At 37.9% G+C, this 25,095-nt stretch overlaps 1 long non-coding RNA gene across 50 annotated transcripts in view; it reads left to right on the forward strand.

The window, feature by feature from the left end:
* Positions 1–25,095, forward strand: part of LOC144304499 (uncharacterized) — a 213,731-nt gene that overhangs the window by 27,734 nt on the left and 160,902 nt on the right. The window lies entirely within an intron of this gene.

Genomic DNA, 25,095 nt, shown 5'->3' on the forward strand with positions numbered 1-25,095 from the left:
TCAAGCATCTGCCTTTGGCTCAGGTCATGATCTCAGGGTCCAGGAATCAAGGCCCACATCAGGCTCCCTGCTCAGCAAGGAATCTGCTTTTCCCACTTCTCCCTCTGCTCCTCCCTCCCACTCATGCTCACTCTCTCTCTCTCTCTCTCAAATAGAAAGAGGGACACGTGAGTGACTCAGTGGTTGAGCCTCTGCCTTCGGCCCAGGGCATGATCCTGGAGTCCTGGGATCAAGTCCTGTATTGGGCTCTCTGCATGAAGCCTCCTTCTCCCTCTGCCTGTGTCTCTGCCTCTCTCTGTCTCTCTCTCTCTCTCTCTCTCTCTCTCTCTGTCTCTCATGAATAAATAAATAAAATCTTAGAAAGGAAAGAATGAAGAAAGAAAGAAGAAAGAAAGAAAGAGAAAAGAAAAGAAAGAAAAGAAAGAAAAGAAAAAAGAAAAGAAAAGAAGAGAAAAGAAAAGAATTCATCTAAACAAATAGATGGTGGCCAAAAGAGACCCAAGGTCCCCCAAGTAGTTGACAGGGACAAAGCAAGGAAGAGGTGTTAAGAATCTAAAAATATTCAGGGATCCCTGGGTGGCGCAGCGGTTTGGCGCCTGCCTTTGGCCCAGGGCGCGATCCTGGAGATCCGGGATCGAATCCCACGTCGGGCTCCCGGTGCATGGAGCCTGCTTCTCCCTCTGCCTGTGTCTCTGCCTCTCTCTCTCTCTCACTGTGTGCCTATTATGAATAAATAAAAATTTAAAAAATCATTAAAAAGAATCTAAAAATATTCAGACCCAAAGAAATGTAACTGTTTGAAATGGGTCACTTTCATTAAGTCCTCACTATCTCACTAGGAGCTTAAAAGAACGAATCATGGCAGAGTGTTTCTAGTCCTCCAAAATGGTCATTTGATCTGGCAATCACATATGTGAAAATCTATGCCAAGATTAGAATCCACTATCTGGAAAAAGCTACATGAAAAAACACTCTCTGAAGATTACTTATTAGAAAGCTAAATTGTAGAATTGTTAAAATATGAATTTCCTCAAAAGAATACGAAGAAATTATTAAAAGTGGTTGTTTGTGAGTGCTTAACATATATTATAGGAAATGCTTAGGGTATAATATTAGGTAGAAAACTAAATGAAAATTGTTGCAGTGTGATGTCATTTATGTATGTACATAGGAAAACATGAAGGAAGAAAAAAGTATAATATCTGCATTAGAAATGATAGGGTAATGGGTAAATTCTGTCCCTAATCCCCAAATTTTCTATGTTTTTATAACTTAAAACATCTAAAATTACCCATTGCCATCAGACACTAAATTTGATAAAAATAGAAGTTAAATATAAATTATCTAAATTTTTCCTAGTCCATTTATTTTCCTTAACTTTTTAGTTTGAAATTTTCAAACCTACAGTAAAGTTATAACATTGATACAATTCTATTATCTAATATAAAGTTTATGTTCAGATTTCTCCAATAGACCAAAAAAAAAATCTTTTATGTCTTTGTTCTGCTTTATCCAAGATTCAAAGATCACACATTGCATTTAGCTGTTATACCTTTATAGTCTCTTTTGATCTTAACCTCTTAACAGTGTTTTTTCTTCCAATTCCTTCATGACACTGACATTTTTAAAAAACTCTAGGCCAGTTATTTTGCTGAATATCCTTCAATTTAGGTGTGTCTGATGTTTCCTCATAATTAGAAATTGCCTGAATTTCTTGGCTAACATCAATCTTATTCTGTTGAAAGATTACTCTTTCCCATACTGCCAAAATTTTCAAAGCCTATGAAAATAGAAAATCTTTAATGTGTTTTTTTTAACAGATTAAGCTGGTATTTTGGGGGTAGGCAGCATTAGTTGGACTCAGATATGTGTATTTTGTCATCTAGAAAACTAAGTAAGAGCAGATAGCTTAGAATATCCAAGTACTTGATAGCCCCATTAGTAATTTCTAATTCCCACAGCAGAAATTAGGGATCTGTCTGCTTTTTAACTACTTACAGCTTGACTAGGGAATGTTTCCTATTCTTTGTTTCCTTCTATTTTAGGCCAGTCTATAAGCCAAACTGAGAGATGCTTGGTCATAGAATTAAAGATACTGGGTTGCAATTTTAGAAAATAAAACCATTTGCTTTGCCACTTCTCAGCTGGGAGCAGTATGCCTTCAAAATTGTCTTACTAGAAATTCTGAGTCCTGAAAATACCTAATTTCTAAACTAAACAAGCAGAATCTAGGCAGAGGGAAATCTAAATTTCATTTATAACTTTGCCTAACCAGGCTGCCAGAAAACCACACAATTCATATAAACAAAAGCTATGGCAACGATGTTGCCTGAATGGTAAGTGCCTCTTAACTTGAGGCTTAAAAATCTGGGTTATATTTCTAGGAACAGCCTACTGAATGCATCCATGGATATTGGCTTAACCCCAGGGATGACGAAGTTTTTTGAACCTGGGCCATCACTCTTAACCTTATTTGTCCATGACAGTTATTGCCAATTAATCACAGTGTTCTTTTCTATTAGCCTGGACACTGCCTCAGAAAATTTTCCAACACAGCCTTCCTTATAGGCAACTGCTGATAATAATTTGGATCACTACATCACATAAAATATTTATAACACTGAAGAGAAATAAAAGTATTTTTCTAAATCTCATCCAGGTTTTAACTTCTCACCTTCACTTGCACGTGAATGATAAGGACCTAGAAAAATGCTTCTTATGAATGACCTACAGTTAACTTGTAAACCTAGTTTAAAAAAATCTCATATTCAGAGCATTTGACCAGGTAATCGGACAAGGAACGGAAAGGAGAATGTGTTAGTTAGGGTTAGCTAGTTGCTGTGATAAGTTGGAACTCAATGTATATAACAGCTGAAACAAAGTAGAAGTTCATTTCTTGCTTATGAAATAATCCAGTTGGTTCCAGGTTGTGGGGATGGAAGGATGTGAACTCCATTCTACACAGTTATTAGGGACAGAGGCTGATGGAGCCTCTGCCATCTAAAACATCTGACTTCCCAAATCACTGTGGGCATTTGTGTCTAGCTGGTATAGGAAAAAAAGAGCATGGAGGAGCTTTGATTAGTCAAGCCTGAAAGTGGCTTACAGCAATTCTGCAATATTCTATTGGCTAAAATATAGTTACATGGCTGTATTTAACTAAGTTGGGAAGGAAAATATAGCTCATGACAGGGCAAATTCTTCCCAATGGCACTGCACTATAGAAGGGGGCATAAATGCTTGGTGGCCAGCCAGCCATCTCTGCCCACAAAGAGGAACTTTTCCTTGAAGCTCCACGGATTCTTATAGGACAGAGGAACAGTAATAGTGCTAGAGTATACCTAGCAGTATGCCAGTCATAATATTTGTCTGAGCCTTTTAATATTTCTAGTCTATATGGCTCAGCCAAATGTGAAGATGAAATTGAAGATGAAATGTGAAAGTTATTAGTTTCAATGCATTAGTGAAAATTTCAATGAATTTTAGTCTCTAAAATTCTTACTGTATTTATCTTCAAGATAAATACAGTAAGAATTTCATTTCTACCTAGTATATAGAAAACAAACAAAAATATTATTCCCATTCTAGAAATAAGAAAAACTACAGATAAAATATAAAAATAATATTTTTCTTGAATCCATCAGAAAGCTGAAGCCATAGCACAACCAGGTAGCCTAGAATCCAAGGCCTCTCTAAGAATATAGGATACAAATTCTGGCTCCCCTTTGTCAGAGAATAGGAAGAAGAGATGCTGATTGCCATACAAACACATAAGAATTAAGCTAAAATTCCTAACAAATTGTGGCAAGCTGACTTTGATTTAATGAACAGTATGGATCCTCTGGGAGCCATAGACACAAGGGGAGTTCACACTTAAAAGCTTTTCTACACTGGTGCTTGTGAGAAAGACTAAAGTCAGGGCAGAGAATCAGAGTGAGTCTTCCTCGGTGGTACAAGACTGGAGGAGGGGAGTACAGTTGCTGTGGGAAAGTCACAAAGTCCCACTTAAATGCTTTTCTGAAGAGAAAATGCCTTGAGTCACTGGGGAAGGGGCAGAAATTCTGTACCCTCAGGGCAAGATGAAGACTCACTACAACTAGAGTAAGAGTTAAACGTGGATGGAACTGGAGGGTATTATGCTGAGTGAAGTAAGTCAGTCGGAGAAGGACAAACATTATATGTTCTCATTCATTTGGGGAATATAAATAATAGTGAAAGGGAATATAAGGGAAGGGAGAAGAAATGTGTGGGAAATATCAGAAAGGGAGACAGAACATAAAGACTCCTAACTCTGGGAAATGAACTAGTGGTGGTAGAAGGGGAGGAGGACGGGGGGTGGGGGTGAATGGGTGACGGGCACTGAGGGGGGCACTTGACAGGATGAGCACTGGGTATTATTCTGTATGTTGGTAAATTGAACACCAATAAAAATTAATTTATAAAAAAAAAAGAACTTTTTATTGTTAGAGAGGCAGAGAACGGTTCTGGGCTCAGCATCCTACACCAATACCATCAGAAGTGTCCTACCACTTGGAAAGATGCATGAAAGTTCCACACAAGGCTTGCCAAAGATACAAGATAGTTTGGCTGCCATGGAAAAGAAAGGCAGGATCACTTAAACCGTATATTTCTCAGAAATACAAGAAGACTGAGGTTGACGCAGCAACACCAAGTAGCAAGCAACAGCAGTCTCCTCCTTGGGAATAGGCAAGAATGTAGAGAAAGTCACCTTTGTAGTGCAGGTACACAAGGGAGAGCTAAAAGCTGAGGGTAGAACAGCAACATAGAGAAAAACCCCCTGGTACCCAAGGCCCAATCTAAGTACAGCTATTATTATATGACTTTGAAGCCAGTTGTCCACAGAAGCTAACCATAGCGACAAAACCCAAACTCAAACAGCTCAAACTCACACAAAGCCTAGCATAAGAAGAGGTATGTCCATTTCTGGGCAAAAAATGCCATTTATCTGAGTCACTAGTATCCTACATATAATGTCTGAGGTTCAATAAAAAATGATGAGACAAATAAGAAAACAAGGGAAAACAGCCCACTGTCATGAGAAAGCAATCAATAGAACTAGACCCAGAGATGACTCAGACAACTATCAGATAGGTAATTTAAACTATTATTTATGTGCAAAATGTTCTTATAGAAGGTAGACAATATGCATGAACCGGTATGGAATTTCAGAGGAAAGATGGAAACAGTAAGAAAACATCTAATGGGAATTCAGGAAATAAGATGGAAACAGAGATAAATAAGGATTTCTTAAATCTGACACCAAATTAAAACCCACTGAGATGCTATTACATACCTATCAGAATGTTTAAAATTAAAAAGACCCAACTCTGGCAGCCCGGGTGGCTCAGCAGTTTAGTGCCGCCTTCAGCCCAGGGCGTGATCCTGGAGACCTGGGATCGAGTCCCACGTCAGGCTCCCTGCGTGGAGCCTGCTTCTCCCTCTGCCTGTGTCTCTGCCTCTCTCTGTGTCTCTCATGAATAAATAAATAAAATCTTAAAAAAAAAAAAAAGACCCAACTCTACCACATGCTGGTCAGAATGTAGAACAAATGGAACTTTCAGACATTGCTGATGGTAATAGAAAATGATACAGCCACTTTAGAATACAGCTGATGGGTTTTAAAAAATAAATACATACTTGCAATATTAACCGCCAAACCTATATGTGAATATTTATAGTGACTTTATTCATGACTACCAAAAGCTGGAAACAACCCATTGTCTTTCAATTGTTTTTTTTTCTTTTTTTTTTAATTTTTATTTATTTATTTATGATAGAGAGAGAGAGAGAGGCAGAGACACAGGCAGAGGGAGAAGCAGGCTCCATGCACCGGGAGCCCGATGTGGGATTCGATCCAGGGTCTCCAGGATCGCGCCCTGGGCCAAAGGCAGGCGCCAAACCGCTGCGCCACCCAGGGATCCCGTCTTTCAATTGTTGAATGGATAAACGTAGTGTGGCATATTCATACAGTGGAATACTACTCAGCAGTAAAAGAAAAAGCTACTGATACACCCAGCAAGCTGGATTAATATCAAATGCATTATGATAAGTAAAAGGAGAAAACCAAAAGAGCTGTCTACAGCTCTCTATATTCTCTTTATAGGACATTCTGGAAAAGGCCAAAGTATAAAGACAGAAAACAAATCAGTGGGTGCTAGGCTGGGGGTACATGGAGGTCTTGAGTACAAAAGAAACTGTTTGGGGGATAGACTCATTCTGTATCTTGAATGTAGTGGTAGTTATACCGCTTTATGCTTTTGTCCAAATTCATAGAACTGTACACTAAAAAACATCAAACTGTTACACTAAAATATAATAAGCAACTGCAGGATACGATAAATGAGACAGGGACTCTGTGATACAATTTCTTTTCAATCCTCTAGTATACTCTTAAAAAAACGCCAGGTGTTTCTGGCTCAAGGTTACCCATAAGAATGCAGTCCAGCTAGACTGCAGCCATCTCAAGACCCTACTTGAACTTGAGGATCCACTTCCAAACTCACAGGAGCACAGCATTAATTAATTCAACAATACATGGGCCCCTCACAGCAGAGCTTCCCCTAGATTGAGTGATGAGAGGGTGCTCAAGCCGCGTCTTTTATAACATAGTCTCAGAAATAACATACTATAATTTTTACCATATTCTGTTGGCCAACCCTGGTACAAGGTAGGAGGTAACTCCACAAGTTGTGAATTTCAGGAGGTAGGGACTATTGATGCCATCTTGGAGGCTGGCTGTCAGAGGCAGGGATCTCTGCATATCGGCATTTATAAATAAATACAAGTGTGCCAACTCTAACTCAGGTTGTAACTTTATTGAATTATAAAGAATTATTTCATAGAATTTAGAGGAACAGAAAACATTGATAAAGTGTTGTTCCAACTAAGGGGAAACTCCTTAGCAACATGAAAATACCAGATTAGCTATCTAGACTCAGAACACAGTTTATTTGATGTCTATTTCTACCTCTGTATTTTATATTTATTCAGCTGCTAAATGCAAATAAAAGCCCTTTTAACATTGTCACAGGTATGAGTAAATTGAAAAACACTCTTTGAACTCATACACATATATATTGATCCTAGTAATAAGAAAATAGTTTATTAAGTTAGAAGACTAGGCCAACCTAATTAGATAGTTTAATAATCAGTGTATATTTTAACCACACATGCTGAAATGGGTAGACTGACAAAAATGAATGTGAATGTGTAGGCCAAGGAAACATTTTAAAAAATCAAAGCCTTATTTCTTACATAGTCCCACCATCTTTTTATTAACAAGCATGCCATCTATATAACTACGTTACCTAAATCTCAAAGGCAGGTTTTCAATTTTATTCACTTTTGCTATTGGATTGAATTTTTTTATTATAAATGCTTTATAAATTTGTGGCAATTTTAAAATAGAGGATAAAGTCAGGGGCATGTGGGTGGTTCAGTCAGTTAAGTGTCCAACCCTTGATTTTGGCTCAGGTCTTGATCTCAGGGTCCTCGGATTAAGTCCCATATTGAGCTCTGTTCTCAGCATGGAGTCTACTTGTCCCTCTTTCGCTGTTCCTCCCCCACCACCTATACACACACACACTCTCTCTGTCTCTCTAAAATAAAATCTTTAAAAATAAATAAATCATTAAAATATAATGAAATATTTTCTAGTCCCTTAAAAATTTTCAATCATAATTATGATACTTTAGATTGTAATGTACGCATTTATTAAATGCCTTAGAAAAATAGCATGATGATTTTATTTCATCTCTAGATTACTAAAAAGAATCCATTTTTAACCAGTGAAATCCAGCCCTTTGAAACTTCTTAAAACAGATACATTTTTGAGATGATTGTGATCTTGTCTAGTTGTTTCATTACATTCTGGTTTTTATTATACCACTTGTTGGGCAGCCAGTTCACATATAACAACTTTCATTTCTTTCCTTATGGAAATAGACTTTCACTCAAAGATGGGAAGGTATTAAAAGCACTGAATAGTCTTCCACCATGTTTTGTTTGCCCAGTATACTACCCTACTGATTCAGTATCCAGTCAGAAAGGTTGTAGTTCCATTAGGAAAACAGTTGCCACATAACGTTTCAAGCTTATGTGAAGGTCTCTCACAGAACAGCCCAGCAAGGCTTTGTGTCCCTGGGCTTTCTAAAAAAGTTTAGATAACGTATATTGTGGGTCTCAGAGGTCTCTTCAAATTGGGGTTGATAGGGCAGCTGTGTGGGTTTATATTTATATTAATTCTAGTAAACAAGAAAATAGTTTATTAAATTAGAAGATTAGGCCAACCTACTTGTTTAATTGTTTTCCAGGTCCTCAGATTCCATATTAAATCTGACCTGCCTGAGAACATGTGCTTGATCAAGGCACTGTGCCCAGGCTTTTTCCCAGCTTCTCATTCCCAGTCACCTTTACCCTACTTAATAAAGGCAAATCCCTCACTCATTTGGAATTCCCAGGGTACAAGTGCTTCTAGGGAAGCTACCTTGATCAAAGCAGTGTTCTGTGTCTTAGCTGTGTAATTTCAAGAAAGAGGAGATAAAAATTCCCCCAAGTATTTATGCTGATCAATATTACATTTTCAAGAATTAAGAGATGTGTACTACAACTGAGTTAGTATTTTATATTTTCTTATACATTCATTAGGATGCATAAGAGAAAATTTATAATTAACTCATAAAGATAATTACTTAAGGAAAATTTATATTCATTTTTTATTTGGCTGCATTTAATTTCCTGCTTGTTTTCATTGGTCAACCATTTTCTACCAGTTTATTCTGTGATGTACTTCTTAGATGTATATTAGCTTAATAAGAATGGTTTGTGGATTTTACAGTAAATAGTCATTAATACAACTTTTGAAAGCCCTATACATAAAAATAGCTAGCAAAATATTTTTGCTGTCAAGTTCCACAGAATCCAGTCACATTCTAGCAATACAAGTAATAAATATCTATTGATACATGCACTAATTGAAAGAGGAAAAAGGAGATCCACATCATTAAGAGACATAATTCTAGTAACACTTTATTTAATATGTTTAGTAATTATTAAATTTAATAATGCATTTATGTTATGTTCAGTTGTATCTAATAACTGTGATGATAACTTAAATCTAGAATAAAAATTTAACACTCAGCTTTATCAATACAGGAAGCATATTTTAAGTTTCAAAATATAGATATTGTTGCAGAAAAACATGATGATTAATTTTTTTAAACTTTCAAATATAAACAGCAGAATTCTGTAGGTAAAGTGAAAATTCAAGTTCAAGTAGAAAAGAACAAAGTAAATTTCCTAAAGTTAGAAAAAAGATTGCTCATGGTTTTTTTATATTGACATAAAATTGACAAATAACATTAGTTTCAGTTGTACAACGTAATGATTTGATATATGTATATATTGCAATAATGATCACTATAATAAATCTAGTTAACATCTGTCACCACATATTATAAATTTTTGTTCTTGTGATTAGCACTTTTAAGATCTACTCTTTTAGGAACTTTTATGCAATATAATCTCATTATGTTGTCCAGCTGTACATTACATTCCCATGACTTATTTATTTTAGAACTAGAAATGTGTTCCTTTTGACCACTTTCACTCATTTTGCCACTGCCCCTATTCCCCATCCCCTAACTCCTACCCCCCACCTGGGCATCCAATCTGTGTTCTGTATCTATGACATCACACACTATTTGTTTTTCTCTGATTTAGTTTGCTTAGCATAATGCTCGCAAGATCTATCCATGTTATCACAAATGACATGTTCATATGTTTTTAAAAGTAGTACAGTTCATATAAAATCACTCTGGTAATTTTATTATATACACCAAAGAGTAATGTAATAGGTTTTTGTTAAAATATCGATATTTACAAGATTATATTCTTTGCTATTATTTAAATTTACAACAATTTCAGACATTAACATGGGAGTGTGTGAGATGTCACATCATTTTTAAAAATTATTTTAAGGAGTATACAAACAAAAGAGGGAGAGAAGAAAAAAGAAAGAGAGGAAGAAAGAAAAGAAAGAGAAAAGGAAGGATGGAAGAGAAAGAAAGAGAGAGAAAATCATTACTCTAATGAAGTGAAACAAATCAGTGGCTCTAGTATTCTGTGCCTGGATCTATTGTAAAATCAGACATTCTTTTCATTTCTCCATTTGTCTTCATTTTGCCGAATATAAAATGGGCATGATAATAACTTTCCTTGTGATCAGAGATGTGAGTGGAATTCTTACAAGAAAAAAAAAACAACTATGGAATAGTAAGCCACATTGTATACTGAGTTATATGTAAACTACTGACAACAACAAAATATGAGATAGGCAGATGAAGAATTTTAAAATTTCATCTGTCTAAATCTTCTGTAATCTCTTCCCCTCCTTTTAAGCCAAGAGCTCTTAACAGAATTCTAGAAGTTTATAGATACATAGATTGCCTGGACCTCAATTCCTGTTCTCATTACCGAGTGGCACTAACTACAGTTTCTCCATTAAGGATATGAAATATATTATTTTATTTGCACATTTAGCTTTCCCTGTGGACCTAGCCTGTGCTGAATCATTAGGCAGAGAAGTGACATAATCTTCGGTGGGAGCATGAACTGTGGAGCATGGGGTATAGGTACGATTGGGGGTAAAAGAGGAGATTAATGTAGTATCTTGGAACTCAGAGTCTGGAAGTGGATCTGGAAGTTCTGAAAAGAAACCGAAAGGTTATACAGTTCTTAATCTCAGTCACAGGAGATATTTTTAAGTCACTCTTAATATTATTAATATTTCTGGGAGTAATTGTCGAGGCTGAGAGGACAATTACAGAAATTGAATGAGAGAAGAAAAGGTCAAGCAAAATTTGGCATAAGTCAAAAATCCAGTCTAAGCTTAAAGGTGATCATCTCTGAGCTTACCTTTACAATGTAGGAAAAATTTTTAGTTATGCAGTAGAAGCATAAGTAAAAATAGTTGACTTCCAACATCTCTTCCAACAATAGACTTTATCAGGTTACACTCCAAGCCCAGAATTAAATTAAGAGAATTTAGTTACATGATTGTGATTGCTTAATGGCACCAGTCTTCTCCATAATTTGGATGTAACAACTAATCCAACAAAGAAGTAGAACAAGTTGGACTTGCTTCTGATGGGAATGCTCTGCATCCCTCAAGAGTGGCAGCCAAGAGTAGATCAGGGGAGAATAAAAGTTGGAGAACAACTGTGTGTAGTTTGTCTTTGGACAATGTCACTAATTTTTGGCACCTCCAGCAGAGGGCAGGCAGGTATAGGGAAAAGAGAGGAAACACATTTCTCAATTTCATTTACAGATAGTCCTTGCTTTGCACAATAGTGTAGCACCATAAAAATGGCCATGCAAGCTGAAACTTCAAAGCAATTTTTTAAAACCATTTAACTTGTTTTAATGTTTCTTTACAAAGAGTGAAAAATACTAAAGCACAGACAAGAAATAATCATAATGTTGTGGCCAACATTATAAATATGGAATTATAAATTGAAAACATTTTCTGGTTTATTTCCTTTGTTATCAAGAGTACTTTGAACAGTGCTTGCCTTACTGTTGTAGAACTTACAGTAGGAAACAAGCATCTTTTCTGTGCCTTGGCTAATTTCTAAATTTGGATCTGTTTCTAACGTCTTATCGTTTGCACTTTCAATGTCAACATCTTCAAGAGTTCTTTTAACAGCAGCTCATGGGGACTCATGTGCTCTGGAAAGATACATCACACACTGTTTCAACAACTAGCCTTGCCTCGGGTACCAAATTGTGACCCCAGATATGCGTGAGTTTATAAATCTCCCCCAGTCCCTGCCTAGACCCCCTGCTAACTTCTATCTAAACCACCCCATGACTAACTTCTCTGCAACTGACCTTGTTCTTGTACAACCCAAGTACTCAAGCCCTTAAGAAACGCATTTGACTGAATTCATTTGGGCAGTTGCCACCTGCCCAAAGAGTTTCCATCAAACTCTGCTTTAAAAATTTTTTTAATCAAAATATATAATCAGTTTTCTGTCAAGATAATTTTTTAGGGACTTTGATGTACAAATATGGATAGAAACCTCAGAGGAAATGGCTGGCAGACCAGAAAATGGTTGCGTCTGGGGAGCAGAAATGGGGGGGGGGGGCAGTGAGGAAGAATGAGACAAATAACTGTTCATTTTTGTTCTAAATTATGACTTTTTAAGCTATGTGTACCCATTACGTTGTTACAAAGAAAATTTAAATTAAAAAGGGAAATTCTTTAAAAGCACATTTATTTCCTCTGAAATAGAGCAACAATTTTCAGTTAAATTTGGTGAATGTTTGTGGAACACCTATTGCATGCTCAGTACTGTGCTAGGCCATAGGAAAACAAACCTGACCTGCCTGCAAACAGGTCACAGTCACCTGAATTCCACCCAGAGAATCCCCATGGTCTTGTGGAGTGCGAATCCAGTGCATTGCTTTTAACTTTGACAGAGTATTAAAAATTTCAGACAAGGTCTGTATTTGAAATCACGTATCTTAGAAAAAAAATAGGAAAGATTCCATTGTCTATTTGCAGGAATTAAGGGTTATTCCCAAGCCCACATGTATTCACAGCTCAGATTCACTGAGAAGCTCTGGTTTTACTCACTTGAGGTCTCCTGATAATTACTCTCTTGATAGTAAGTTTTCCATACCATTTATTAAGTCCTTGGTATGCTCATACCTTGCAAATTTTTATTCTCTCCTAGAAAATGATACATTTATCTTGCCATAAGAAATTGCATAATTAAATTTCTAGCCACCCAATTGCAGCAACCAGAAATGAAAGATTTGTTATTATGACTACTATAATTCTTTATTGTTTGTTGAATACCAATAAGTTCCAGGGACATGAGACATATACTAATACATAATGGCTTTTGAAATATTTTTAATGTTCCTAAAATATTAAGGTATGCATTCCTTACTTAAAAGATAAAATCTCTAGAAAAGGTTTTGAGTCAAGGCATTCTTTTTAAATCTCACCCCCAGTTGCATCTCTTTTTAGCACCAACTCTTCCTATTGTAGCAGTTCTTGTCCTGGTCACATATTAGAATCCCCTGGGAGCTGCTAAAAGAAAAAAAAGGCAGACAAAAAACAGTCCCTAGGGCCCACTCCTAAGAAATTCTGATTTCCTGGGTCACGGGAGATGTCTAATATGTGCAGGGTGGCAGAGGGAGGCAAATCATAAAACAGACTATTAACTGTAGAGAATAAACTGAGGGTTGCCAGAGGGGTGGTGGGCAAGGGGTTGGGTTAAATGGGTGATGGGTATTAAGGAGATCACTTGTGATGAGCACTGGATATTATACATAAGTGATGAATCATTAAATTCTCTCCTGAAACTAATATCGTACTGTACATTAATTAACTGGATTTAAGTAAAAACCTGAAACAAATAAATACAGTAAAGGGGGGGAAATGTCCACAGATGTTTTAATGTGCAGTCAGAGTTGAGAACTATCACCTAAAACAGTGGTTCTCAAAGTGTGGTCCTTGGACTAGCAGCATCAGCATCACCTGAGAATTTGTTGCCTATGCAGACCTCAGGCCTAACCCACCCCAGTAAATCCCAAATTCTAGGGGAGGAGCCTGGTAACCTATAGTTTAATAAGCCCTCCAGGTGATTCTGATGCTCACTAAAGTTCAAACCATTTTTGACTTAAAAGAATGTAAAGAAAAAATGAATTGTCAGGAGAATGGCATTAAGGAATCAGGGAGAATGGAGCCAGATGGGCTGTCTTCCTGGGGTGTAGGAAGCTCTATAATACTCTGGGTGCAAGAGCAGGCCTTGCTGATGAAGATTCTTTTTATATAATTTTACCCAAGATTCATCATACTTTGGTGAAGTGAGTCATACCAGCAAACTAGCTCAAACTTACCTTATATATTTTTGTATGAAATGAGCTAGATTCTTTGGATAAAACAGGAAGAAGGGAAATGATTGTAAGTCTAGTAAGCATGAAAATTAGGAACTCTAAATGTTTGGTAGAAGCAAGTGGGGGAGCACTGAGGCACACCTGCATGTTAGATGCACATAAACAGAATGAAAAATTAAATTGCTGGTTTTAGGAGATAATTTCATCTAGCTCTCTAAGGAAGGACCTGATGACTCTTTTCCTTATAAGAGTTACACAGTAGATGTGGAGTCCCTTGAGGCAACTAACTATAGGATCATTCATCTCGTACTTGGACTATACTTCAGAATGAACAAATGCTCAAATGCTGATCATTTTGTGGGATTTCCAGTGTGGCATCCTGATAGTTGCCATGTCCCTTTGGACAGTATTTTAAATTCTCCTTATTAGCAAGTAGCAAATGGTGAGTTTCCACTGCGCAGTTTTTGCTAACATAATAACTATGACAACCTACAATATGAGTGATATACAGGCAGTTCAACTCCTGTTGAGTGGAATGAGTACCTTGGAAATGGGGAATTTCTTCCACTATGTGGTCTCAAGACAAAGACCACCTATATTTATTGAATGATTAAGATGATACTAATTGTTTTTAAATGGACCCCCAATCTTGGAGAGAATCTATTTAATTGTTGTGGTTAATTAACATCTCAAACTATCTCAGAAGACTATTTTATTTAGCAGAGACATTTGGAATTGAGTTTGGAATCTAAAGCATCAGTGCTCAGCATATCCTAAAGATTAGGAGGGCAGTCTCTCAATCTGTCATGATTAATATGAATATGATGAGTGCTGTACTCAGTATAATCAAAATCTACAGAATAAATACTCTTCTTGAAATGTCAAAGGTTGTTAAAGCTGGATTTCTGCAGGAGAAAATAATGTTAGGAATCTGCCTGGATAATTTGCCAGCAGATTTAAGACTAAATGCAGTATTTAATCATTACTTTGGTGTTTCTCTGACACTATACAGATAAGGCCAATCACAGATCTTGAGGCACTGGTCACAGAATTATCAGAATTATCTGTTGAATTAATGATTTTGGCCCAGTGGATTTTCCCAGCTAAAGTTGACAAATGAGAAAACTAGATTTTCTTAGGGCAGAAGATGAGTAGCACTCATGCAAAGAAACCTTCTCTACTCAGAGTAATGTCATTAAAAGGATAAATTGGGAAAAATGCTCTTAAACATCTTTTATAATAACTTGCCAATTATACAACCATAGGATAAATGAATTTATATTAACAAAGCAAGAAACAAACTTAGAAAAATACTGTGTGAGGTATAGAAATAAGTTGCAATATATAACTTGTGAATTTTTGGTTGGTTAGTACAAACGTCACCACTCTTCCTCTCTTTTATACATAATATATATTTATACATTACCTATAGTATATAATGCTCTAGAATAATTTTGTGCATACAAAAGTATTTAAATGTGATGAATAGTCTTGTGGAGGATATTGAGAAAATTCAGAGACCTCCTTACGAAAGATGTTGGTTGGAAGAATTTTAGTAATACAAAAAATGAAACAATGAAATTAAATTTAGTCTCTGTAGAAATAAGAGAAATATTACAGGTAGATGGAGTGTATGAATGGGAAGAAAATAAGTCAATAAGGATATTTTTAAAACCTCAGACATCAGTGATCCCTATGTGATCAGACTAAAGCAGATTATGACTGTTATGCACTTTCCTCAACAATCAACCTTTCAAGTAGATTGTTAGAGCAACTAAACCAAAATGGACCACAGTCAAGATACTCTATAGTAATGCCTTGTATTAACACTTTGTAAGTTGTTATGTGGAATTGGAGATCACTAAATAATGAAAATTAGAAGTCACTAAAAATCTATTTGGTAGTTGAACAATGTATTATTTTCTATTGTTGTATAAAATATCACCATAAGGCTAGTGGCCTAAAACAAGACAAATTACTATCTCATAGTTCCTTGGATTAAGAATCCAGGTACAGTTTAGCTGAGTCCTCATTCAGGGCCTCACAAGTGTGCATTCAAGGTGTCAGCCAAGTTTTGCTCTCATTTGGAGGCTCAACTGGAGAAGAATATTCTTCTAATCTTACTAAAGTTATTGACAGAATTCAGGTCCTTGCAGCTGTAAGACTAAGGGTCCCAGCTTCTTACTATCAGGTGTCCTCAGCAACTATAGGCTGCCCAGATTTCCTAGAAGTCACCTGTAGTCCCTGGACATTGCCTACAATTCCTTGTCACCTGGACTTTTCCAAAATGTCTGCTTACTGTATTGAGCCAGCAAGGAGAATCTCTAGATCAATCAGCTATCAAGATGGAGTCTTATTTATATAATACAACACAATTATAGACGTGGCACTCATCACTTCTATGATATCCTGTTGGTCAGAAGCAAGTCCTGGGCATGCCTGTGACTCAATCAGGTGAGCATCTGACCCTTGATTTTAGTTCAGGTCATGCTCTCAGCATCCTGGGATCAAGCCCTGAGTTAGGCTCTATGCTCTGTGGGAAATCTTCTTGAGGATTTCTCTCCTTCTCCCCCTTCCCTTCCTGAGGCTTGTGCTATCCATCTATCATCTATCCATCTATCTATTATCTATCTATCTATCTATCTATCTATCTATCTATCTATCTATCTATCACCTTTTTTATCTATCATCTATCTATTTATCATAAATAAATAAATCTTAAAAAAAAAGTAAGCCCCAGATCTGTCCACACTCAAGAAGAGAGGATTATTCAAAAGCATGAACACCATGAAGCAGGATCGTGGTTGGTGGTGTGGCGGCGGCGGTGGTGGTGAGAGGAACCTTAGAGTCAATTCACTACAGATAATTTATTTAACCTGAATGCATTTATTTTCCCCATCTGTGCAGGAGAAATTATAATCTCTGGCCCATGGGCTGTTGTGTGCATTTATTTTTTAAATTTTAATTCCAGTGTAATTAGCATTAGTTAATTAGTTTCAGGTGTACAATATAGTGATTCAACAATTCTATATATAACTCAGTTCTCAAGATAAGTGTACTCTTAATCCCCTTTACCTATTTCACTCATCCCCCATCCACCTCCCCTCTGGTTTTTGGTTTGTCTCTTTTTTTCTGTGTGTTTTGTTTCTCAAATTCCACATATGAGTGAAATCATGGTATTTTTCTTTCTCCGACTTATTTCACTTAACATTATACTCTCTCTATCCTGGTGTCACAAATGGCAAGATTTCATCCTTCTTGATGACTGAATAATATTCCACTGTGTGTGTGTGTGTGTGTGTGTGTGTGTACCACTTATTTTTTGTCCATTTGCCCATCAGTGGATACTTGGGCTGCTTCCATAATTTGGCTATTATAAATAATACTGCTGTAAATATAGGGGTACATATATCACTTTGAATTAGTGTTTTTGTATTTTGGGGGTAAGTACCCAGTACTGTCATTACTGGATTGTAGGGTAGTTATATTTTTGACTTTTTGAGGAAACTCCATACTGGTTTCCACCTTGACTACACCAGTTTGCATTCCCACCAGTAGTGCATATTTCTTCACATCCTTGTTGACACTTGTTTTTTCCTCTGTTTTTGATTTGAGCTATTCTGACACATCTGAAGTTATATCTCACTGTGGTTTTGATATGCATTTTCCTGATGATGAGTTATGTGGAACATCTCTTCATGTGTCTGTTGGCCATTTGCATTGTCTTCTTTGCAGGAATGTCTGTTCACATCTTCTGCTCATTTTTAATTGGATTATTTGTTTTTTTGATGTTGAGTTGTAGAATTTCTTTATATATTTTGAATACATTCCCTTTATCACATATGTCATTTGCAAATATCTTCTTGCATTCCTTAGGGTTATCTCTTAGTTTTGTTGGTTGTTTCCTTTGCTGTGCAGAAGTTTTCTATTTTACGTAGTTCCAATAGTTTATTTTGCTTATGTTTCCCTTGCCTCAGGAGACATATCTAGAAAAATGTTGCTATGGCTGATGTCAGAGACATTACTGCCTGTGCTCTCTTCTATGATTTTTATGGTTTCAGGTCTCACATTTAGATCCTTAATCCACTTTGAGTTTATTTTTCTGTATGGTGCAAGAAAGTAGTACAGTGTCATTCTTTTGCATGTCCAGTTTTCAAAAAAAACATTTGTTGAGACTGTTGTGTGCATTTAAGTGAAGAGAAAACAGGGCTTGGAAAATAATAGGCCCTCAGTACCTAACAATCAACTCCTCTCTTCCCTCCCTTTCTCTTACAGTGTGATACAGTATTTCTTTTATTTCCTATCTTTCCATTCCTTTTTTTTTAATTCCTTGAAAAAACAGGATCCTAATGGCTTCGTAAAAAAAAAAAAAAAAAAAAAAAAAAGAAGAAGAAGAAGAAGAAATTCAGGATACTGAATTCTTAAATTCCTGCAGGGTCTCTTCTAGTCTTACATCTTTGAGAATATTGCCTTAGGTTAGCAAAGGATACTTACTTAAAGGTAGTATAGTATATAATTTCCTTAATTCAGTGTTATGGATCAAGAACAGTTTTACTCTGGAGACCAGGGAATTCATTTCCTATAATTGAGGGTATAGAGCAGCTGCTTGTCCCTCTGCCCTCCCTTGTCTCCTGCCCTCCTATCTTTCTGCTGTGGTCACCCTCCCAGATATGAAAGACCTTCCCACTCAAAATTGGTTCGGGTGTCCGGACTAGTGATGACACACATGCAGTGCACCAGGAAGGCATGAAGAAGTTTCTCACATGAGGAGTCTTTCCAGGGAGAACAGGGCAGCGTCTCACGTAAAACTGAAAATGGCTTGAGATCAAGGAGGGGAGACTGGCTTTGGCTTTTATTGTGCTTAGGGGGCCCCTGAAATCAGAGTTCAAATTTCACTGACAGCAGACCCTGCAGAGTCTAGGATTGTGGGGATGAAAAGCACAACCCCCCCCCCCCCCAGTGAGTCATTAAGAACAATGCTAAGTGGGGCTACTTTTGCTTTTGCTTTTCGGTCCCAGATCCACACATTTTTCCTTTGGAGGACACAGTGGCATATAGTTCCCTGATTTAAAAGCCCCATCTTACCAATTATCTTGGACTGCTCTTGATAGCACCTGTGTTTGGGTTTGCTAAGTAGCAGATGCTAAGATGGGGTTAGATATGTAAAAGAATGATTGTGGGAAACACCTGGTAAGGATAAAAGAGGAGTGCATAGGAGGAAGAAGGAACCTTCAGACCATGATGCAGGTCTGACACCTATAAAAGGAAGGAAAATGGAGGGAAAGAGCCTTAGCCCTCAGTGCACAGCTCTAGTCCCCTTCCTTGTCATTCACAGGCCAAGTACAGCCTGGCAAAAGTATGGCCTCAGCATGAACACGGTGTAGAATCCAAAGCTGTGGTAGTCAGCTGTGCTCCCTGTAACATGTTGTCTTGAAGGGCATTGGGAACAGTGCACCTCCATGGCTACAATAGATAATGGGATGTGTTTCTGGGGTTATGATTCCTGTTACATCCTTTCAGAGACTTGTGTAAAGAATTAAATTCCTTTTTCCAAAAAATATTTTATTTATTTAATTTATTTGACAGAGAGAAAGAGAAAGAGCGCACAAGCAGGGAGAGTGGCAGGCAGAGAGAGAGGGAGAAGCAGGCTTCCCGCCAGGCAGGAAGCCCAATGCGGGGCTTGATCCCAGGACCCTGGAATCATGACCCGAGCTGAAGGTAGACACTTAGCCAACTGAGCCACCCAGGCACCCTGAATTATATTCCTTTTTAATGACATTTTGGCCAGTTTGGATTTTGCTCCTTTAAATCCAGCAACACGTGGGGTACTGAAAGTACATCATACAAGGCTTCAATTGTCAAATTTAAATATCTAGCACCTAACACAGGTCCTGGATACTGTAGAAATCCAATAAATTTTGTTTAAGATGAACTTCTCAGGAGCATAGGATATATATTAAAGAAATTGGAAATATGAATGCCAAGCTGAGGAATTTGAACTTGATTTCAGTCTTTGGAGACAATGAGGAGTTTTTGAGCAGCAGCATGATGCTGCAAGTAGCCATGTATAGCTTTCTGTTCAGTATCAAATGAGATGGTATGGGGTTTTATAGGCAATTTTATAGAAATAGTTACCAAGATAATTACAATCCCAAAGTGCTGATTTATCATGAACAACAAGTACGTACTGAGTGTATGCATCAGGTTCTGTGCTAAGTGCCAATTTGGTTCATTTACAACAATCAAAACTATCATGCAACGCTAAATGCTTACATTTTATTAACGTGCTATCCTAGTGTTTAACTTAGTTAGCAACATTCCAGTGAGGGAAATATTATGATTCTCATTTTATAAATGAAAAACGGGACTATAATATGTAAATAACATACCCAGCGTGAGGCTGTATCTTAGCCTTCATTTATTCATTCATTCAGCAAAATGTTTTTTTGTGTGCAGAGCTGGTGAAGGGGGGCAGAAATCAGACCATAGAGAGCCCAGAAAGCCAGCCTCAGGATTTTAATCTAGGAGGAAGAGAAAAAGGGAAGTGATATGATAAGATTTGTTTTTAAAAGCCCCCACTGGGGCAGCCCAGGTGGCTCAGCGGTTTAGCGCCACCTTCGGCCCAGGGCGTGATCCTGGAGACCTGGGATCGAGTCCCGCGTCAGGCTCCCTAATGGAGCCTGCTTCTCCCTCTGTCCTCTTCTCTTCTCTTCTCTTCTCTTCTCTTCTCTTCTCTTCTCTTCTCTTCTCTTCTCTTCTCTTCTCTTCTCTTCTCTTCTCTTCCCTTCCCTTCTCTTCTCTTCTCTTCTCTTCTCTTCTCTTCTCTTCTCTTCTCTTCTCTCTCTTTCGAATAAATAAATAAAATCTTTAAAAAAAATAATAAAAGCCCCCCACTGGCTCCAGTGTGGTCAATGAACAAAAGGAGCACTAGGAGGGGTGGGAGGGATCTACTTTGAAGAGACCAGCCAGGAACTGTTGTGTGGTTCAAGTGAGAGGATGGCATAGTGGATGGAGGGGACTGGACAAACCTGAAAGGTATTTAGCGTTTAGGAGACTGAAAGCTTCAGCAGTTAGTGATTCACTGGACTCAGGGTGAGGAGACAGGGTTATTAAAAATAATTAACAGGGATCCCTGGGTGGCGCAGCGGTTTGGCGCCTGCCTTTGACCCGGGGCGCGATCCTGGAGACCCTGGATCGAATCCCACGTCGGGCTCCCGGTACATGGAGCCTGCTTCTCTCTCTGCCTGTGTCTCTGCCTCTCTCTCTCTCTCTCTCTGTGTGACTATCATAAGTAAATTAAAAAAAAAAAATTAACAGATTTTGCCATGGGCAACTGAGTAGAAAATGATGTCACTTGTTGAGATCAAGGGCACAGGTGAAGGACTAGAAGTGGACGGGAAGATTGAACTCAGTTAACCCGTTAATCTCAGCTTGATTAAAGTCACTGAGGTATTGATCTCAAGGTCATTCAAGATGACTGACTCGTCTCCAGCTCAGTATATTGATCTCAGAAATGCCTACTAAGGGACCCCTGGGTGGCTCAGCAGTTGAGCATCTGCCTTTGGCTCAGGGCATGATCCTGGATTCCTGGGATCCAGTCCCCACATTGGGCTACTTGCATGGAGTCTGCTTCTCCTCCCTCTGCCTGTGTCTCTGCCTCTGTTCCTGTGTATCTCATGAATAAATAAATAAAATCTTTAAAAAAATACCTACTAAATTTTCATCTTCTCCAAAATACACCCTTCTCCCTGCCACCAGTTCTGTCTCTAAAACATAGAACTGATTGTCACTGTTGCTCAAAAAATATTTTTATCTCCCTCTTCCCTTTCAGGGAACAGAATCCAAAAATTTCCCAGCTGCCTCCCTCTCAGCTCTTTCCTGTTGGGCCCAGGATTGTTCTTATCACAGTCTCACTGGTTGACACGTCTTTCTCTTGCTCCTAAGAGGCAATTTTGTACGTCCTGATCTTTAGCATGGAGCTTTGCACATCTAAGCATGGTGGGTCAGTGTTTTTCCAGTGCATCACATTCCTTCTTTCTCGCTAGTTTCTCCTACTCAGTCATTTTGCTGATTTCTCCCCATTTGCCCAACCTCGTAAAGATGAAGGGGCCCAGTCCTTTGATCTCTTCTTGTGATTGTCCTCACTCCCATGGTGACCTCACCAATCTACACACCGATGACTCCAAATCACTATCTCTGGCCAGACATTTTCCCTGAAATTCAAACTTACATGTCTGCGTATCTACTCAACATTTTCACTGGGAGACTAAAAATCATCTCAAATATATAGATCCATAACTCAATTTACCCCTTCAAATTTACCCCTTCAAATCTGTTTCATCTGCTGTCTTCCTAACCTTACAATGTATCAACCCCAAAACCATAATATCAGACTTGCCTCCCTTTTTTCTCTTATATACCACATCCAATCTGTCATGAAATTTTGTGGGCTCTAAATTCAAACTATATTTAGGATTTCATTTTGTGCTACCTCTACTCCTACTACCTTGGTCCAAGCCACCATAATCTCTCACCTAGTACAGATTAGTGCCATAGCATCCTAAAAGATCTTCCTGGTTTTGTCCTTGACCTTGGTCTAAGTTAGAGTAGGCTGGGTTGTCATAACAAATGGACCCCCAAATCTTGGTGACTTAAAGAACAATACCTTTATTTCTTTCTTATACAATAGTCAAGGGCCAAGTTCAGGTCTTCCAAACATCTCTCCAGTGCTCATTCAGTTCTCTGGCCAATGGCAGCTCTGTTCTCTCCTAGTCAGATGACCATACCTACATGCCAAGACAGGTAGGAAATATGGTCCCTGGCTGGCCAGCTGCTTCCACTGACCACTCTACACTGTGGAAAAGGGAGGATGGATTTGGGTCACCCGCCAGTCATCTCTGCCATATTCCTTAGACATCATTTTCACATAGTAGGCAGACCTTCGAACAGAACTCAAATAAGTCACTCTTAGGTTTACAGTCTTCTAGGGACTCCCCATATCTCATCTCTTCTACATTCTTCCTCACTCTCTCCCCTTGAACTATAATACCTTGCTGTTCCTCAACCATGCTAGCCAACTGCCCATTGCAGGGCCTCTCCTTCCACATGTCTTCCAAACTCACTCCCTCACCACCTTCAAGTCTTTGCTCAAATGCCATCTTTCAATAAGGCCTATATTTACTTTCCATTTAAAATTGTGACTCCCCACCCTGCCTACTCACACTCTTGTACCCTTTTCCCTGATTTTTCTTTTCTATTATTTATCACTTTGAAATATTCTAATTGATTTACTTATTTAATATTTATTATCTATCTTGCTTGATGAATATAATTTCTCCTTTATTTTTTTAAAATTATTTTTTAAAGATTTTATTTATTTATTCATGAGAGACAGAGAGAGAGAGAGAGAGAGAGAGAGAGAGAGAGAGGCAGAGACACAGGCAGAGGGAGAAGCAAGCTCCATGCAGAGAGCCCGATGTGGGACTTGATCCCTGGGTCTCCAGGATTATGCCCTGGGCTGAAGGCAGCGCTAAACTGCTGAGCCACCTGGGCTGCCCTCTCCTTTATTTATTATTATTTTCCCTGCACTTAGAATATTGCTTGGCCCCATAATTGGTGTTCAATAAATATTTGTTGAATGACAGAACCAAGAGTGAGGCCCAATCCTTATAGGTGGTGATAACTCAAATTCCATCCCCTGATTAGGAACTACTACCTCTCAGATGTGTGTCAAATCTCACAAAGGGAATAAGGAAAGGGAGCACTAATAGACTGGTACAATTCTCTCCCCATTGTAATAACAATAATCAAAATTAAATAATGTACATGTCTGCTACTAGTACCAGGAGTGTCAACTTCATTGGGATTGGGGCACATGATGTAATAAATAGGGACATTGTCCCTGGTTCAGAGCATCACTTAGCCTTCTTTCGATTCCTATCCCCTGTGGCCACTACCTCCTCTCTCAATAAATTAAATACTGTGACTAATCTAAATGATTGCTACTCAATTCTTACCAAAAAGAATGAAAAATCCTCATAGTTATTACAGTCTGAAACAATACAGATCACAATATCCAGTCAGCACATACTAGCTCAGAAATAAGCCAGATTTACTAAGCCTGTTGCCAGGTGAAGGATATAGTGCACTTTCTTGCTATAATTTATATTTCCCCTGAGTTGCTTCATAGCTTAGGCAATGAACTAACAGTCACTGAAAAGAAAGAGATGTGTCAATGCCTAAAGTTAATCCTAGGTTTTTCCTTTGTCTAATTGGCCTGGGCCCTCTGTAGTTGCTCCTGAGACCTGCCTTAAGCTCCCCAAAGCTGGGAGAAATGCCTACAAGCTGTCACAATACCCACTGTCTTGTTCTTTCTGGCTGGAGAGCTTTGACAGTTGCCAAATTCACAAATTTATTGTCTGAGTCAAGTCTTCAGTGAGCACATGTTGTTTTCAGAGACTGGCTCCTGTAGATATAAAGTAAAAAAGAATAACATAATTCATTTATTCATTTATTCAGCAAATATTGATTGAGCATTCACTATGTGCCAAGCAGTGAGTGTGGGGCATTCAATGATGAGCAAAATAGAATAGCAGCTCCCCAGAGCTTGCAATTTAGTGAAAGATACTGACAAGTAAACAGACAACCACATATGAGTAATAAAGGCTGTGACCAGCAGTGCTATGCATAAGAGAAACACTTAGCTGGAATGTGTTATATCAGAGATAGACTTTGGATATCAAGGAAACGTGTCACCAAATAACCCTACTATGAAGAATAGACCCAGTATAAATATTTACTTAAGCACTGAGAAAACATGGTTTCAGAATAAGAAGAGTGGTTTTTAAATTTTTTTGGTTTCTGTGTTTGCTTTTGACAGAGAATTATCCTTAAACAAACTAATTAGATTAGTTATGCTGAGTTCAATGTGACTTCCAATAGATATATCCGTGTTACTACCCTCATTTCTTTCTTGTTTCTGTTTTGCTTCCAGTTCCAATTTTTTTCTCTCTCCCCATTTTTTTCTATGATAATTTCAATTTAGAAGACAAATACACTGAGAAACAATGAGCTACAATTTCATGACCTATTGGTCTCATTTCTACTACAATGACTCTGAACTGGGTGTTTACACTCTGATGTTCATCACCGATCCAAGCATATATA

The sequence above is a fragment of the Canis aureus genome, chromosome 34 (genome assembly GCF_053574225.1).
Source record: "Canis aureus isolate CA01 chromosome 34, VMU_Caureus_v.1.0, whole genome shotgun sequence".
Classification (NCBI taxonomy): domain Eukaryota; kingdom Metazoa; phylum Chordata; class Mammalia; order Carnivora; family Canidae; genus Canis; species Canis aureus.